This window comes from Apodemus sylvaticus, chromosome 2 (assembly GCF_947179515.1).
Source record: "Apodemus sylvaticus chromosome 2, mApoSyl1.1, whole genome shotgun sequence".
Classification (NCBI taxonomy): Eukaryota; Metazoa; Chordata; class Mammalia; order Rodentia; family Muridae; genus Apodemus; species Apodemus sylvaticus.
In genome coordinates this window covers 59,953,463-59,971,008 of record NC_067473.1, presented here as the reverse complement: position 1 = coordinate 59,971,008, position 17,546 = coordinate 59,953,463, and positions in this window count along the sequence as shown.

Here is a 17,546-nt window from a genome sequence, read left to right as displayed (position 1 = left end):
GCTGCTCCCCAGCCATGTCTGCTGGTCTGTTGTCATGTTCCCTGCCATGCTGGTTATTGGCTAACCCTCTTTAATTGTCAACAAGCCACCCATTAAATGTTTCTGTCATAAGTTGCCTTGGTCAAGGCAATAGAACAGTAACTAAGACAATATCTACAGAGAAAGATAGGTTTTCTAGAACTAAGCTTAAAGTTTCCAAACCAGCATGGTTTCAGCTGGAATATTGGTAATGGCTGAGAGAAAGGTGCTCATTCCTCTTTGTGTATCTTGACTGGTATGCTGGGGCTCTGACTCCTTGATATTATAACTGGCAACATTGTGGAGAGACAGTAATTGGTATAGATAGTCCTCTAGAACAGTAGTTCTCAACTGTAGGTTGCAACCCCTTTGGAGGTCTAACAACCCTATCACAGGGGTCATTTAAGACCATCAGAGACCACAGTTACTTACATCTTAATTCATAACAGTAGCAAAATTATGCAATGAAGAACACAATTTTATGGTTGAGGGTCACCTCAACATGAAGAACTGTGTTACAGGGCCACATCATTTGGAAGGATGAGAACTACTGCTCGAGAACAATGTGATATTCCTGACTTCGTACTCAGATTGCTGCTGCCCATGTCCCTTCCCAGCACAAGCACAAACTAGTAACTAGTTCAAATTTATGTGAAATTGCCAACCCCCCTTGCCAAAAACAAAGCAAAACAAACAAAAAAAACTGATCAGAGATAATTATCACTGGAAATCCCCTTTTCTCTCTCCTCAGATATAAAGATAGGTAAATAACAAATGTTGATGTCCCCATATGGCCACAGTCTTAAAAGAACTAAAATGGAAAGAGCAGAGAACTCTAAGTCCCTGCTAACCCTAGAGGAGGAGCAGGCATGTCCTGAGTCATTAGAGCCACAGAGAAGCAGCCTTACTCCCTGCTGATGGGAACTTCCCTAGCTTCCAAGCACTCCACTGACTTGCCAATTGAATTAATTCCCTGTCCTTGTTAAGTAATGCTGGAAAAAGTCCCACCAGCCTTGCTTTCTCTGAAGCAAAGGTCTGTAAGAGTTTGCCTAACACTGTACCATAGTAGAAGCTGTGCTTTTACGTGGAACAAGTTTGGTTTTATACTATCACTAAAATGAATCCAAGTGGTCCTATTCTCTCAAACCCCACCCTACACCTCAGGAACATAATTTTCCCATAATGACAACATTGGAAGCAAGCACGCATACTTCCAGATGCTGGGAGCCACACTTACCTAAGCTGTTCTTAGAAGCTTCATCTTCTCTGACCTCTTTTATGATCAAACACTGCTTTCAAATAGAAGCATTCTCTAGTTCATCTGCCTGATAAATAAAGAAGAGAGCCTTCCATGACATTGTCTAGTCCTGAGATACAATGCCATTCACCCACCCACCACAATTTAAAGTGTCTTAGAATCTATGGAGAGAGAAAGTGGCCCGCACATTCTTGGGTCTCAAGTAGAAGTTATTGAATGATATGGCCAAAACCAAAATTATAATGACTAAGAAATAAATAGTGTGTTATTCTGATTGAGAGAATCTTAGTTTCAAATTAAAAGGGGAGATGAAATAATCTCAGTTAAAGTGGAGGGGGGGAGGACTATCAATCCAGCCACCATCATGTATTACATTATTTATATAGAACAGTAGATGAGGTATCCAATAATTCAAAGAAAGCTGTACTTGAAAGCATAAGAATTTGCATCTATTTTAGCAGATACAATCTGGATTTGGAGAGAGAAAGCTGAGGTGAGCTTGAGTCTAGCAAAGATCAATTTTACCTCAGAAATGTTACTAGTGGTATAGAATTTATTATGAGGAAAGTGATCAAAAGGCATACTTGTTCAAAAGAACTCAATCACACAGAAAATGAAAGCAGAATAGCGTTACAAGCTGCAGACTTCGGAACAGAATGTAAATCTGAAGCTATGTCAATGCTTAGAAATCACTGCTTGGAGGAGAAAGAGAACTGCAGGCAGGCTGCCATAGCGGGAATGTTTTACAAGAGAAGACACAAAATATTTTCTTAATTGGCTGTAAAGTTGGACTTCAGTTAGGATACAGATACAGAGGACATCAAGAAGCATGGTAGTCTGATGTTTTATCACTTTCACAAAATACCAAAGAAAATTTTCAAAAGAAGTATTTGTCTTGACTGTCAGTTTGGTCATGACTGCCCACCTCCATTACTTTTGGGTCCAACATGAGGAAGACCACCATAGTAGAGTATGTGATGGGACAAAGCTGCTTCCTTGTGGTAGCCAGGAAGCAGAGAGAAGGGGAAGGGGGAGGAGGAGGAATGAAGCCCATCACAAGCTGTAGCCACTAAGCCACTAATCACACTACTCCCCAAGACCGACTTTCTCCACCTGGGATGAGCTCACCTCTGAAAGCGCCCACCTCATCCTAATAAAACTATCAAACCACCTATCTATAAATGTACACTGTGTCAGAGTTTTTATGATGTAATCATCTCCTAATTAGCAGATCCACAAGCCAGGATTTCAGCACATGAACTATGGGGGGGCGGGGGTTGGTAAATGATGATAGGCTCTAGTTCCCAGCTTTCCTGTTTCCATGAAGTAATTTCTACTCCTAAAAAGATGATCTGCGACTCCTATCCCTGCCTTACACCATTTCATCCTTACATAGGAAGAGTCCTGTGCTTCCTCACTGGCATACATAAAAAGAATCTTATATCAATCAATTGACTTTTTTCATTAGGATAAGACTATAATGTAGAAGTTGGTGACACTCATTATTTGACTCTTCTGGGTGAGACTGTGATTCCTTTTCCAGGACAGTAATTTTTGAGTGGGTATGTACTCCACCTAAAATCTGTAAAAATATCATTGTTACTAATAACTCTGCCTTACTGATTTCTGTATGGTATGCCAAGATGCATCTCCACAGAACTAGCATCAAAAACCACAATTGTCATTACAGAACCAGGCTCCTGAACTAGTCCAAAGCTAGTAAAAAATAAAATGTTGGTGCCACATGTCATCTTTGTATCTATTTCTCACACAGACACCCAAATTCTAACTATGGCCTGATAAGTTATGTTCATTTTATACCTCTTGATAATCCAAATGGCTCTATTGAAAACTGGATTCAGAGTTCTAGGGACATGGCTCACTTCAGGTTTCTATTTCTTTCTGTCTTCCTGGAAATCTAAATCTCTTATTTTTTTATGATCTAATTTAGGTAACATTTCTACCCTTGACAACTAAAGGCAACAAACAATTGAGTTTTCTGTGGACTGTAAACTCTATTTCATCACACATTGAACCAGCTCCTTTCTGTGTTGACATACTACACATTTCAAATATTCTAGGCTCTTGCCTCGAAAGCAGGTTGAACTTACGATGAATAGTAATATTCTCAATATTTTCTAGATTGTTCTAGGTAATGGCCACTCTCCTCCCTCAAGTATTAAAATACAAACACTGGTGGACAGAGAGAGGTAGCTTATAACCATCCATAACTCCAGCTCCAGAGGATCCTCTTCTAGATTCCCCAGGTACTGCACACATGTACACAGAGAGACAAAACACACATAAAATTAAATACCATAGCAACTTATATTCTCAAAAGTTTTCTCTATAAGTGATCAATCATAGAGTAACTGTATCCTCTATGAACCTTAGAATCACCCTTACCTATGTCTGTGTTTTCAGTCCCTCATTTTCCATATCTTTGGAATATAAGTCCTAAGTTGAATTTCCATTCTGTCTACAACAGTCTTGTAGGAGCAAGACTTCCATTCTATATGGAAAAGCTGACAGAGCGGTTGGCCACCTCAAATGAGTTCAGGTTATTTATTTAAAATCATAGCTCTCATAGATGAGTCCAAATTGCCATGCCTAACATTTTACAGCTTATATTGGCTACAGCCTAATGTTACTACACCTAATATTCCATAGTTTATTTTTATAAGACAAAATTTACTTAGAAAGGCAAGAGTTTACAAACCTCGTGTTCCTTTTTCTCATTGTGTCTTTCTCATGCCCTCTTCATTTCCAATGCTCCTTCTTTTGCTCATCACCTTTCTCCAGCTTACCTTGCCTGTTTTCCATCTTTTAGAACTCAACACGGGAATCATTGGACAATTGGTAAGAAGCCTTACAACTCCATCCAACTGTGATTTGGGTCTTTATTCTGCCAGACTAAATGCACCCAAATCTCTTGAATAAATGGTACAATACTACATGGCTTGCATGTTTGAATCTTCCCAACTACTAGGACATCTTTGAGAGTAAAATCCATGACCTTCACATAATACCAGTCCATACTAGGTGACCTATAGTTTCTATAACATTTCTCGCAGGATAGTTTTAACACAGAGAGAAAATATTGTCAGTACTATCATAGCTAGCACCTAGGTTCTAGAATTTTCCAAAACCTCTTTATCACATTCTGTTTATTTATCCTACATGTAGCTTATTTTAGTCTGTTTTAATAAACTGAGCACATTTATATACTTCTCTATATCTATCAGCATATACACCAGTGGCTAAAGTTCATTAGTTGCTTAGATGTGATTTACATGTAATGAATTGAGCTTAGTAGTTCTGACCAGTCAGTAATCCTATGATGATTGAAGACGTAGTAAAGAAGACCATAATTTCAAAGCCACCTTGGCAAAAACCTGAATTAAAGGATAACCTGGAGAATTTTCTAAGACCCTGATTCAAAATAAAAATCTAAGAGGGCTAGGAATAAGCCCAAATGTTAGGACAATCACAAAGCATTTGTGAGGCTATAGGTTCAATCTCCAGTACTGAAAAATAGTAAATAATAAATACTCACATAAATACAGGCACACATGTATTTATGTATATACATACTCTGTTCCATGACAGTGATATATATATTATATTGTATATTATTTACATATATGATATATATGTTATTTTGTCTTGATTAATTCACCTTCATGGATGCCTTGAAATTATTCACTTCTGTTAACTTTTCTTTCAGCATAAAATTTCAACACCAGCTCTAATACATATATAATGATTTTTAAAAATGCATCTATTTTTCATTCATTCTTAGTTATTATTTTTCTGTAGAGGAGAGAATACTGGACTAACAGCATCCTTCATTAACACTTTGAACATGAGTTTCTAATGTATTTTGAGCTCATTTTTTTCTAATGAGATAAATGATTTCTTCTATTTTCATTTTTTTAAAGATTTATTTTTTTATGTATGTGAGTGCACTGTCACTGCCTTCAGACACACTGGAAGAGGACATTGGATCTCATTACAGATGGTTGTGAGCTACCATGTGGTAGCTGGAAATTAAACTCGGGACCTCTGGGGTAACAGTCAGTGCTCTTATCCACTGAGCCCCCTTTTCTTCATTTTTTTATTATTTTTTATATTTATACCAGCTCACACCAGAGAAGCCAGCAGACAGCTTCAAATGTTTTCCACACCTTCTACTTTGTCTGAAACAGGGTCTCCTGTTAATCATGGTTGTGTATACCAGGCTAGCTAGCCTGTGAATTCATGAGAATTCTCTCATCTGCACCTCCATCTCCCTATAGAAGCATTGGAACTACAGAAAAATTGGCTAGAGTGTCTGGCTTTCATATATGAGCATGCATGCCACAGCACAAGTGAGCAGATACAGCAAACAAGACAAACTAGAATAGTAAATTCAAACACAGAGAATACTCTTTAACATATTAATTTAAGTCTAATAGGACTGTAGTCCTGTTGCTATCATCATCATCATTATCATCATCATCTTCTTCTTCATCACCACCATTACCATATGTACACATATTATAAAGAATTTATTAGTCTTTTTAATTTTCTAAAAGGAATAATAGAATAAAAGTGAGGCATGATAACTAACCGATTGGCTGGATCCAATGAGATGGCACAGCCAGGAAAGGCACTTGTCACTCAAGCTTAATGACCTGAGTCCAGTGCCTAAAAGGTGGAAGGAGAGAATCTATTCCATAAAGTTTACCTGGCATCCACAAATGCACTGTAAGATATATTCCCACATATGTCATGCATGCACGCATGCATTCATGTACACACACATGTGCACACACAATAATAATGCATAAGTAATTTTTAAAAGTTATTCAGCAGGCAAATAACATAGAAAGTAATGCATGTGACAGAACTGCACAGCTACTCCTCCCAACACCAATCGACGCTGCAAATCACCAGGAGCGCTGACAGCACACACTGCTCCCCAAAGCTATCTGACTTTGGCGCACTTACTGTAAAGTATCTCGTGGGACTCCTTTCCCTTCCAAGACACTCTGGGGAAAAGTCATACAGAGTAGTGTCCTATGTCTGATGTAAAACCTTGGGCATTTTAAGCTCTCCTCTGGTAGAGGGGATGCGCAGTCTCCTTAGTTCCCTCCCACGGTATAGCCTCTCCTTTCTGCTCAGTTTCCTCTCTGCCTTTCCACTACATTTGCCTGAGGTAGAGTCACCATCGTCCTCCATTATTTACATATTGATCAAAACGCAAACGAGAATGAGCCAGAGGAACAGAGCGCAAGAGCATTGAGAAACCTGGAGTTTTAAAAGGCGATTGCTTTCGAGAGGACTCTAGCCAGCACGCAGGGCTTTCTTTAATGATTAGAGTCATTTTGAAGTCCTAAATCAAAGGTGCAGCCTATCAGAGAGCTAGGAAATCTATAAGAAGATGAAGATGTCACTGATGAGAGCTGTTGTAATATTATCCTGGGCACTTTTGACAGCATCTGCTACCAAAGCACATGCAGAAACTGTAAGGCATGCAGAGCATTCCCTCGCCCAGGGAGAAACACCGGAAGAAGTAAAATGCCAGAGCGGCAGTCAGGCATCTTCAGCTCTCCACGGGAACTGAGTGGAAAACTACGGCTTCCATTTGTTTCTTTCAGAACTCGATTAATTTTTTTTCTGCTCGAGTGAGTAGGGAATGTATACGGACAAATCCATTTTTAAAGCTTCCATCAAATCCTGAATAGGCACCAGTAATATCCCAAAGGTAGCTACCAGGAGGAGTGCCTGCCCTTGGGCACCTAGGCTAAAAGTCTCACACAGACTTCTTCATGAAGAAGCCCACTCCACTGACTGTGTAGGCTCAGCTGGTAAACACGGCCTGCATTTTGTGGTATTTCCATTTATTATTTCGACTTTGAAGTAGGCAACGTCAAAGACAACTTAGCAGTGGCAGAAAAGACTGAGGGCCACTGTGGTGTCTCCATCTTTTTTTTTTATTCGATATATTTTTTATTTACATTTCAAATGATTTTCCCTTTTCTAGCCCCCCACTCCCTGAAAGTCCCATAAGCCCCCTTCTCTCCCCCTGTCCTCCCACCCACCCCTTCCCACTTCCCCGTTCTGGTTTTGCCCTATACTTCTTCACTGAGTCTTTCCAGAACAAGGGGCCACTCCTCCTTTCTTCTTGTACCTCATTTGATGTATGGATTATGTTTGGGGTATTCCAGTTTTCTAGGTTAATATCCACTTATTAGTGAGTGCATACCATGATTGATCTTTTGAGTCTGGGTTACCTCACTTAGTATGATGTTTTCTAGCTCCATCCATTTGCCTAAGAATTTAATGAATTCATGGTTTCTAATGGCTGAATAGTACTCCATTGTGTAGATACACCACATTTTTTTGCATCCACTCTTCTGTTGAGGGATACCTGGGTTCTTTCCAGCATCTGGCAATTATAAATAGGGCTGCTATGAACATAGTAGAGCATGTATCCTTATTACATGGTGGGGAATCCTCTGGGTATATGCCCAGGAGTGGTATAGCAGGATCTTCTGGAAGTGAGGTGCCCAGTTTTCGGAGGAACTGCCAGACTGATTTCCAGAGTGGTTGTACCAATTTGCAACCCCACCAGCAGTGGAGGAGTGTTCCTCTTTCTCCCCATCCTCTCCAACACCTTCTGTCTCCTGAATTTTTAATCTTAGGCATTCTGGGTGTCTCCATCTTTAAAGCTCTGCCCTGTGCAAGTAAATCCTTGGAGTGGCCACCCGGACGTCTGTTCCGTCTGCACACTGACTCAGGTGGAGAATAAACGTAATAGTCCTGCTGACCAAAGGGTTTACATACACTCAACATTTATGGTTTCCTTTCCTTTTTAAAAACTGAAAACCATTTTCAGATTGCAACAAGAAACATTCTCACGAGTGTAATCTGATCAAAAAAAGAGGTTAAGTAAAGATAAATTTTTCCTGTTCTACTATGTGTATGGTAACCCTCTTAAACTTTACTTTTATCTAGATTTCCAGAATATCTGTTAGATACTGTTAAAACACCATCGAAGTGATGTTTTTCTTTTGTATGCTGTTTTATACCTTTATTATTCCATTTAACTGTATACCAGAATTGCCTCTCTGTAGCAATAATCGTTATCATTTTAAATAAGAATAAAGTGTTTTATTTGGTAGATTTATCACATTTGACTTGTCTAAGTCCATTGCTCTTTATCTACTTTATCATTGTGGCGAACAATATGTTGTAAAAATACTTCCTTACACATCTTGGCACAATTATTTCCTTAGGAAACAAATTGAAAGATGAAAGTGCTGGTTTAAGGAGGATACATGCATGCTTGAGATTTCTGTGCCTTCCAGACTGCACCCTGGAGAGCAGAAAGCCATGGAACCTCCCACTCTCTTGCCCCAGCCAGGGACAGAAGTCAGGACTTCTGTTATCAGGACCTAAGATAAACTTCTCCCCAGACTGAGACCCTATCCTCCACTCCGGTTTTAACCTTGTATGTGTCCCGCAGGCCCATGTGTTCAAGGCTTATTTCTCATCTCCTGCAACTGTTAGGAGCTGGTAACACGTTTAGGACCCTGGAGTTGGGTCAAAGGAGTTAGGCAATGGTGGGGTGTGCCCCGGAATGTGACCCAGCCATCCCCTCGACTCTCTTATCTGAGGAGAGAGGATTCCTCCACTCCCCTCCCCCACTATTCCATGCTTACTATCCACAGGCCCAAAAGCCATAGACCCACCATGACCTGAGATCTCCAAAACTGTGAGCCGAAACATACCTTAGCTCTTACGAAGTACTGCTCTTGAGTCTCATGCTGAAGTCTGTGCTCCCTGGGGCAAGAGGCAGCTGGATTCATGCCTGTACGCTGAAAACTACTGGAACTGCCATTGCTTCCACAGTCGATGCACGATAATGCTTATAATTTTATTTTAAAGGTTTTATTATGCAGTTCCTGTTTTCTCCCAGGGCCTCCGCGACTACTTTCTTCATGCCGCTGGAGTCACTCTAACACCCTTGCTTTTCTCCGGTCTCTTATGCACGTTCCTACTGGAGCATGTCCACCTCCTGTCCCCTTTACTAGAACGTTCTTTTCCTGTGACGCCCGCGGGAACTATTCAAAGTTACATTATCCGTGAGGTTCTTCTATCTATTGCAAGTCTCTCCTCGCCCTCCATTCCTTCACCTATCATGTTCTTCCCAATAATATTTTTTATACTTTATGTATGAGTATTTTTCTGCATCTATGTATGTGTACCATGCGTGTTCTGGGGCCTACAGAAGTCAGAAGGAGGTGCTGGATGGACTGGAACTGGACTTACAGATGATTGTGAACTGCCATGTGGATGCTGGGAACTGAACCCAGATTCTCTCAGGTGTCTCAAGTTTTCTGACCTGTTGAGGCCTCTCTGCAGAGCACCTGCCCTGGTAGACGGATCAGCAGATAACACTGTGTAGTTTTCTTGGTATTTGTTTACTATCTCCGTGCATCAAAGCAGGAAGTTTAATCTCCTTGTTTTACTGTTCTCTTCTCCAAAGCCCAAGTGGCCACTCATTAATATATATTGAATGTAGAAAATCAGTTCATTAAAATAAAGATTGAACAAAGGGAGCTCAGGCAGAAAGTCAACTTTCTGAGAGCCAGAAATGAAATGACAACAGGAAATAGTCACGCACAGGAACACAATAAAGCTGAAACACTGACTTGAGTCACGTGATCAAAATCGGGATCATTTAATATTCATTTAAAGTTAGAAACCAGTGAGAAGTGACCTTGAAATTTTCATAGTCTACCCAGGGATATAAAATTCATGACACATTTTTTTTAAGCTATGTATTACAGAGTGAAAAAAATGGAAATATAAGTTAATAGAAGTCAGTACTGAGGAGATACAACCAAAACCACAACAGATAAGTAAGAGAGATAGTTTAGAAACCCAGGAACATTTCTAAATGGAAATCAAACTGTGGATGTGTAAACGTGGGCATTCTCTGTGTGGGAAAGAGAGATAAGACTTTTTCATTGCTCAATATTAGCTAAAAGTTCTGATATATCAGGGCCAGTGAGAGGTGATTTAGCAGGTAAAGTGCTTGCTGTGCCTGACAATCTGAGTTCAATGCTCTGGATCTAGATGGTGGACAGCAAATATCAGTTCTCCCTGATTATCCTGCACACAAGCACACACACACACACACACACACACACACTGTAAATCCTCTAGGACCAGCAGAGGTTTCATTTAAAAAAATATTTTTGTAGTATACCTATGTCATTGAGCTGGAAAGGGGGAAAATAAAACTTAGCTCCTACCATCAGCGAGCTTGAAACCTGCTAGAGAGAAATGACTGTAAATCCCTTGGTAACATCTTCACCAGAGCTGGCCCCGAAAACAACATGTGTGGCTCTTAAACAAGACATGATCTAAGGGAGGGGGGATATGCGTGGCGAGGAACGGCAGGAAAGGCAGTCTCTGAGGTCAGTTGTGAAGACATATCTACTAGGAATTAGCCATAAAATGGACAAGGAAATGCTTACAGAGGGAAGTAAGGTGAAGAGGCAGCAGTGTCCATGAAACTGAGGGAAAGGGAGTTAGCCAGACAGACCCCAGGATGTAGCAAGAGTACTGAGCCAGTCCCTCAGGAAGCTCACCTCTCCTGCATTCCTCTGAGCCCCATAGCCTCTGGGCTTCTGGAAAGGAATAAAGACAGGGCAGTCATCTCTAATCTATAATGAACTCATCTCAAATCTTCCAACAAACAGAGCAAACTAAGAGACTATGAACCTACCTAATAAGCCCCGAAGCCTCTGCCTGAATCAAGGTACAGTGCTGAAAAGATGAAAGTCTGGACTTCAGATGTCAGCCCTGCAGCATGGCTGGCTGCAGCTCTAGGTGAGCATTGAAGTCAAGGAAGTTGGCAGCGGGGCACAGGGTCATGGAGGGATCCTGGCTGCTGCCTCTAGATAAACCAGGGAACAGGGACAGAAATCACTCACCAGACACGGGCCAGGTGCCATTTATTTTCTGGTCACTTCCTTCTCTATTGTAAATGCATCTGTTTCCCCATCCTTCATGATTCATGGCATGTTTATCTGATCCAAATTGACTTTCATTGAATAAAAACTGAATGCAAGACAAATGACAAAAGCCTTCACACTTTATGTCATCTGTCATCATTCATTCCTCATGGCAACAAATACTTGGAGGTATGAAAACAACCAACCTTGAGGCTGAGCATATGCCCAAAATAAAGGTCCCCTGTTGCCAGAGCTTCACATACCTCAGTAGGTGGATCTCTGGCAGAAGCACTGATACTTGTGTAAGGGGCTGCTGGTTTGCTGGTTTTAAAGGTTGCTGGAAAGAAGTGGTTATAATATGCCCAGTAAATGACTGGCCTGGAGAGATGGCTCAGTGCTTAAGTACATGTCTTGCTCTTGCAAAGGACCAGAGTTCAGTTCCCAGAACCTATGTAGGATGACACACAACCACCTTAACTCTAGCTTCAGGGGATCTGATACTTGCTTCTAGCTTCCAAAGATACAAACAGACATATGTGAACACACACACACACACACAAATACATATAAATGAATCATTTATCAAAAAGTATTTTACTAGGTATCTAATCAAATATTAGCAGGATTAGAGCATGATGGAACTAAACCTCTTCCTCACATCCAACAACTTGTTAAACCACAGACTGGAACTGTGGGTCTCTTATTACCAATCAAAGGAATGGGACTTCAGACCCTGGGAGAACATGTGACATCCTGAACTACCAGGAGGTCCTTCATCGATAATTAGCTAAACCTGGCTCCAGAAGCCTTATGCTTTATGAGACCATTTTCTCTTCTGATAAAAAACAAAACCATGATGTCACCCTTCCTTTTAGAGTCTAGTCAAATGGGCATGCCAGTAACCTGGAGAGAAAACGCTTCTTGAGAAATCTGTCCATTCGAAGACTTTAGTATCAGCAAGCCTAAAATACAGATGAAGTGATGGCCCCTTGGCAACTCTTCAGGCTCACCCTTGAGGAAAGGTCATGCTACTTTATAATAAATCTTTCCTGTCTGCTCCACTGGACTCCGTATGTCTCATTTGAATTCTTTGGATGGAGACTCAAGGACCAAGTTGCCCAAGAGTGAGGTCCCAGTAACACTAAGAAATCTAACCCTAAAGATGATGTTTGACAATGAATAACTACGAATTAAGAGATGTATTTCACCATAAGACCACTGCTTGGCAGAATACTTTCTAACAGCCAACAAAGCACTAATATCCATCAAAATATAATTTGAGAAATTCTGGCCTTTCTTTTTGGAGAAAAACTATGTCCAGGAACGACTGTGTATATGCGCCATCATTTTGTACTTACCATCAATCATGGTTGAAGGAAGCCCCATGGGGATTGGATTTTCCTTAATCCCCTCATTTTTAGTGGTTATTTTCAGATAGATTGGTGAGCAAGAAAACAAGCGTGAAGATCTCCTCTGATCCAAGTCAGCATCCCTCATTGAACACACTGAGAGGCCTGCCGCTCTGTAACTGTCTTTGGATCAGGTAGTTATGCAGCAAGCAGCCCCCCACAAAGACAGCAAGAAATACTTCCTCCAAGAAAATGTCCTAACAAGTTACAGTTTCGCCTCAGTTTTATCTTGACCTGGGACACTAGTTCATGATGCATGAAATAAGAACTGCAAGTCACTTAACAAAGATTAAATAAAGTCTCCTAAGCATGGAAGAGAAATAGAATTCCCTCTTGAAACAGCCAGACCAGAGTAGAAATGTATTCTCACTATGAGAGGGCTTTGGATTCTAGGGCAAACTTACCTCTACAGTACTGAGATTTAATAGTAAAGTGAAGCTGTACAGCATATCTAATCATCTAGATTGTTGGAAGATGCAAAATTACTTGTAAGATCTGCCTAACAGCTGAGATTCTCAATAACAACATGTCAATTTTTTTTTCTCAAGGAATGATCTAATTTTATTCATGGTCTCAGAGAACGTGGTATCAACTTAGTTGATAAGGGTCTGTCTTCCAGGTAACTTGTGCTATTTATTGGATATATGGTCAGCTGTTATCATTCACCTTTGAAAATGGACTCCCATTCTACACCATTTTACACACACACACACACACACACACACACACACACACAAATGTTAATGGCTGTTCCTGGTTCTTATTCAGAATTATCTGACATAGGTGAATATTTTTCTTCTGAGCAAACTTTGAAGCTGATTTCTGTTTAGCATAACTCAGAGGCCATGTGTAGTTTATGTGGTTGGTTGGGACATGAGCCACTGGGCTTGCCACTGCCCCATTGTCTCATACCTCAGCCATACTAAACCTTACTCTGTTCTCACAGTCTCTTGCCCACTTTGATGATCACAATCTTGGCCAAGATCTACCTGCCCCTGCTTATACTTAATCCAACTTCAGTCTTCAATCGTTCAGTGGTCTCTTCTCCATAGCCCTTGATATTGTAGCAGGAGAATGAGGTTTAAAAAAAAAAACAACTGCCTTATAAAAGAAACCAGACTAGAAATCCCTCCACTCAGAGGCATGAAGTAAAAATCCATGCAGAACAAATGACCCAGTCTTCCCAGCATGAACATCATCAAGCCTTTCCCCATCTCTGGTCTATATTGACTCTCCCCTTTCTCTCTAAATAGCTCTTTCTTCTGTTACATCTATGTGTCTATGTCCAAACCATTGTTCAGAGACAACAGAATCTGGAAATCCCAATGGATTCCCTCTAGACTTCAATATCTACCCATAATAACATCACTCTTAATACTGTTCACCACTACATGAAAATACGTCCCTCTCAAAAGTGTAGCTCCTGAACTCACAGACTTTCTTTGTGCTTTTCAGCACTATCAGTAGATGTTGCTATACTACTTTGATATTTAAAATGAGCACTATGTGTGCAAAGAAAGGTAGGGCTGAGGTACAAGCCTTTCCAGTCAGGAAGGCAGAGTAGAAGAGGAAGTTTCTGTAGCAAGCTTCAGGCCATCCTTCCCTATACCAGAGGCTCTGTTTAAGGAGGCAAGATGGAGGAGGAGATGAAGGAAGGCAGGGACAAGGACAGCAAGGAGAAAAGAGAGGACAGGCAAAGGGATAAGGACTGGGGAGTGGGTAGAAGAAACAAAAGGGTAAGTCAGGGAGCAAAGTGATTAGTCTAGCTGAGTTTGCCTTGCTGTCTGCCTCAAAAAAGCAAAAAGGAAAGGAAAGTTACCCTCCCAGTGGCATTTCTTACCTAAGTGCTATCTTTACGTCTGTGCTATTCACAGACATCAGACAAGACATTTTACTTTAAGTGGCTCTTCGAGACAGGCTTTAATTTTTTATTCTATTTATTCAAATAAGAAGAAATAAAATTAGCACCCAAATTTGTTCAGAAGAAAAAAATACCACTTCATGTGAAATTATCAATCGCATTTTTGGAGATTAGAAATTTATTAAATAAACATGGCAAATGCCACTGCACACACTTGTTAATTAAAGGGTCTGTTTGTATAAGTTAGCTGTCAGTTATTGCTTTTGCTCATTTCCTCCCACAGGTCTGCTCTCCTCAGGTTTTGAAGTTTCAACAAACCAAATATATAAAATTGGCCAACGTTTTACAGTGCAAAGATGGACCAGCAAGTTGGCACAGCTGCTTAAGACTCTTATAGCCAAGCCTGAAATCTGAGTTCCAACTCTGGGACCCACCCAGTGGGAGGAGAAAAAGACTCTAAGGATAACCAAATCTGATCTCCACGTGGAGAACTCCAATAAATAAGTAAATAAATGAAAAATGGAAATCACTAGTTGATACAAGATTTTTTGAATTTTATCTAAAATATTGCTTCATGGGGAGTAGTTTTAATATAAAAGAGGGAGTAAAAAAAATCTAGAAAATAATGCATAATCTAAAAAATGCTACTTTTTCATATCTTATTTCATTTCAGAACTTAATATTTACTTTCCCCCAACATAGACATAGAAAATGAAAACAATGCCTTCTTTTTCTATGACAACTCTCATTCATTAACTCATAAATAAAATGAGATGTCAAGAAGTTAAGGAGATGAGAGATGTTTCCAGACACTTAGAAAAGAGTCTTCAGATGAATATGTGTGTGCATGTGTCTCTGCATCTGCAGAACTGCTGGAAGAAACACAGCTGAGTCATAAGCAACAACTTGAAGGAGAAACAAAGCACAACCAATTCAGAGAATGACAGCATGAGGGAGACAGGAAGTTTGTCCATGGGTTCCCAGTCCCTCTAGTGTCTGGACTCACTATTGGGGCCAAGCAGGTGTTCCCAGGAGATGGACAGTCACACAAGAGAGGAGAGGCTGTCAGTGGACACCCATCTCATCCCTTCAAGCCCCACAGAACTGAAGATTGGCTGATTGTCATGGGATTTTTTTTACATTTTTTATTAGATAACCCAATTACAAAAGAACACATATGGTATGCACTCACTAATAAGTGGATATAAGCCCAGAAGCTCAGAATACTCGAGATATAATTCACAGACCATATGAAGATCAGGAAGAAGGAAAACCAAAGTGTGGGTACATCTGTCCTTCTTAAAAGGGGAGGAAAGTACGCATAGGAGAAGATGCAGAAACAAAGTGCAGAGCAGAGACTGAAGGAAAGGTCATCCAGAGACTGTCCCACTTGGGGATCCATCCCATATACAGTTACCAAACCCAGACACTATTGTGGATGCCAATAAGTGGTTGATAACAGGAGCCTGATATAGCTGTCTCCTGAGAGGCTCTGCCAGTGCCTGACAAATACAGAGGGGGATATTCCCAGCCATCCACTGGATTGTCATGGTTTTGGAAGGGCATATATTGTGTCATTGAGAAAGAAGCCTTTAGTCCACCCCTGCCCCAACATTTTACTATCAATTGCAAAGCATTGCCAACCACTTTGCTCCAGACCAGTTCTTTATCTTAGAATTTTCTCTAAATGTACATTCTAAAATTATCTATTTTATGTAAACAATACTGCTACCATAAATTGAGAAAAAAACCCTGGCTCTTTTTCAGTGTTATATTTCTTAGGAAAGAAAACTAAAATGTGACCATATCACACATTTTTCACGTCTCATTTTGAATTTATTTTATTTGGGAAAAGGGGAAAGGGAAAGGCAATTTCAACTTTAGGTGATACGTGGACAATTGAAAAGCAGAGTACTCCCTTGTATGCACAGAACAGACCATTCTTCCCAAGCCACATCAATGTTAACATCCTTTTTCTGGGTCATAGAATAATCATGTCTGGTCCAAGTCAGGAAGATAGAGTTCCTCTGGAGGGACTTTCTGCTGGTTGAGTCTTTAGAAGTAAGTTGGTTTAGAGAAGTAACTGTTTTTCCATCAACCATTTGCTAGAGTAAAAACAGGGTTGTTTACAATGTCTAGGCCCAATAAGATTTCTTAAGAAAAAAATAAAGCATATTTCTTAAGGAACTGAATTCATTCAAATGGGAAAACTTGCAGCTTGGTAAGTAGGCAGTAACCCCATAGGGGAAACAGAGAGGGTTGCCTGTATAATGTATCTGTACTTAAGAGTAGGTGCATAGAAAGGTTCACACAGCATCCAAATCTTTCACAGGCAAAAAAGTACAAGTTGAAAGCTCCCGGTATGTCTCTCTGTTAATTGTGCTGGTAGGTAAGGCAGAAGTTGTTACAAGAAAAGAAAGGTATTGGGACCACTAAAAACCAACTTCAAAGCTATGCAAAGTTTTACATGGATATATATATCCCATCACACCAAAGACCACTGCACAAGAATGCTAGACAAACTGAGAAAGCAATACAAACATGAAAGCACTACGTTTTATATTCTTTTATATGCAGCTCATATTTAGTTAGGCACAAAAAGACAAGGTAGTATGGGGGTGACCCTTGCTGACCTACCAGAGGGGAGATAGAGACTGAAGTGGCCACTTCCTGTAGCCAAGAAGGACTTTCAGAGGAGGGGGGGAGGACATAAATCCACCCACAAAGCCTCCAATCCAACATTTGTCTTGCCTACAAAATGTGCAGGGATAAAGTTGCATTAGAGACTGAGGAAACAGCCATCCAATGACTGTACAATGAGAGACACATCCCATGTGATAGAGCCAACATCTGACACTATTAATAGTACTCTGCTATGCTTTCAGATAGGAACCTAGCATAACTGTCTCCTTAGAGGCTTCATCCAGCAGCAGATGGAGGCAGATGCAGAGACCCACAGTGGAATATTAGGTGGGGCCCAGGAACTA